This window comes from Tupaia chinensis, unplaced genomic scaffold (genome assembly GCF_000334495.1).
Source record: "Tupaia chinensis unplaced genomic scaffold, TupChi_1.0 Scaffold000235_1, whole genome shotgun sequence".
NCBI lineage: Eukaryota > Metazoa > Chordata > Mammalia > Scandentia > Tupaiidae > Tupaia > Tupaia belangeri.
In genome coordinates, this window is record NW_006159713.1 from 2,752,862 (window position 1) to 2,754,847 (window position 1,986).

Here is a 1,986-nt window from a genome sequence, read left to right on the forward strand (position 1 = left end):
AAAAAAAAAATTTGCTATAGGACATATGCACTCACCAGGGAGAGAGAAAGAGAGAGGGAAAGTGAGAAAGTATCCCCCTGGGGTGGGGAGGGGAAGGACCATCCTGCAATCCTTATTCCATTCTCCTCTTGGGATTTTGGGCATGTATGCACACACAACTGGTGTGTCTTTCTTTTTTTTTTTTTTTTAAAGAGAGATTTTTTTGCTATAAGGCATGGTCTCACACCAGAGAAACACAGAGAGAGATACAGAGAGACAAAGAATGAGAAATAACCCCCCAGGGAGGATGACCATGCCACAGCCCCTTCTTCTTCACTCTCCTCTCCAGATTTTGGGCATGCACGCACATGTGCCCTGTGTAAGTTTTAAGCTGCTGGCTCCAGGACTCAAACTGCGGACGACTATGTGGGAGTTCAGCAATGTAGTCATTGTGCCATCTGCTGGTCCCCACCCAGTGTGTTTTTCAAGCTGCCAGTTCCAGGACTCAAACCATGTAGTTAGCCGCATGGGATCCAGTCGCCTTAACCACCATGCCCCTTCGCTGGCCCTATTTTTATTTTTTAAAAAGTTTTATTTTATTTATTCCATGAGCTAAAGAGACAGTACTCCCCAACAGCAACCAGCTGCCATGATCCAACCCCCATGTTCAGCCACGCCTGGCTCATAGGCATACCTGTGCCCTATATACTCAGGAAAGTCCTGGGATGCGAACCCATGGATCAGTCTCACAGAGCACAGTGCTTTATCACTGGGTTACCATCTGGCCCCCATCCTGGTCTCAGCTTCACATTCAAACGGCAGTGGTTTTACTTCTAGGGCGTAGAGTAATCAAAGAGCAGTCACAGCATGGATGGGATGATCATCTGGAGCACATTTTCCTGAACCACCGTGAAATGGCCTTGGCTTGCACCTTCCTCACATATGCCAGCTCTCTGTGAGCTTGGGGCTGCCAGGGAGAACTTACAATTTAACCTCATCCCTAGATTTTCTTTTTCTTATTCTTTTTCTTTTCTTTTCTTTTTTTAAGAGAGATTTTTGCTATAGGGCATGTGTGCTCCCTGGAGAGAGAGAGAGAGAGAGAGAGAAAGAGAGAGAAATCACCTTTCCCACAAGGGGGGATGACCAAGCTACAATTTCTTCTCCTCCATTCTCCCCCTGGGATTTTGGGTATGCACACATACACACCCAGCATGAGTTTCAAATTGTCAGGTCCGGGACTTGAACTGTGATCAACCATGTGGGAGTCCAGCACCTCAACTACTATGCTACCCACTGGCTGTCCCCCTCCCTAGTTTTAAAAAATTGCCAAACTCTGGTATTTCTTGTTAGCAACACAACAGATAAATATAGAAAACTGATACCAATGGAGTAGGTATCAATTCTACCTGAAAACGTAGAAGCAGCTTTGAACCAGGGTAATGATATAGGTTGCAAGAATTTGGAGGAGTAGATTAGAAAAGCCTAGAATTCACTAGAGGTGATCCCGGTGGAGGGTCAAAGGAAAAGGCTAGGAAAAGTTTGAAACTTTGTAGAGATTGGTTAAATGTTCATAAACAGAATGCTGATAGAAATATGGACAGTAAAGGCCACGCTGAGATTTCAGATAACAATGAGAGATATATTACTGGAAATTGGGGAAAAGGCTATCCTTGTTACACTGTTACAAAAATAAAAATAAAAACTTGTCTGCATTCTGTCCACTTCCTATAGTGCTGTGGAAGGTAATTCCTGAAAAAGCTGCTTGAGAGATGCATCAGGGCAGATTCTCTGGTGGTAAGCAACAGAAACCTACACTAGCTCACTTGATCAAAAAAGGAATTGATTAGAATGTTTGGAGAGGGGCCGCAGGTGGCATGGTGGTTAAGGGCACCGGACTCCCATATGGACGACCTTGGTTTCAGTCTCAGACCTGGTGGCTTGCTTTCTCATTTCTCTCTCTCTCTCTCTCTCTCTCTCTCTCTCTCTCTCTCTCTCTCTTTCTTTCTC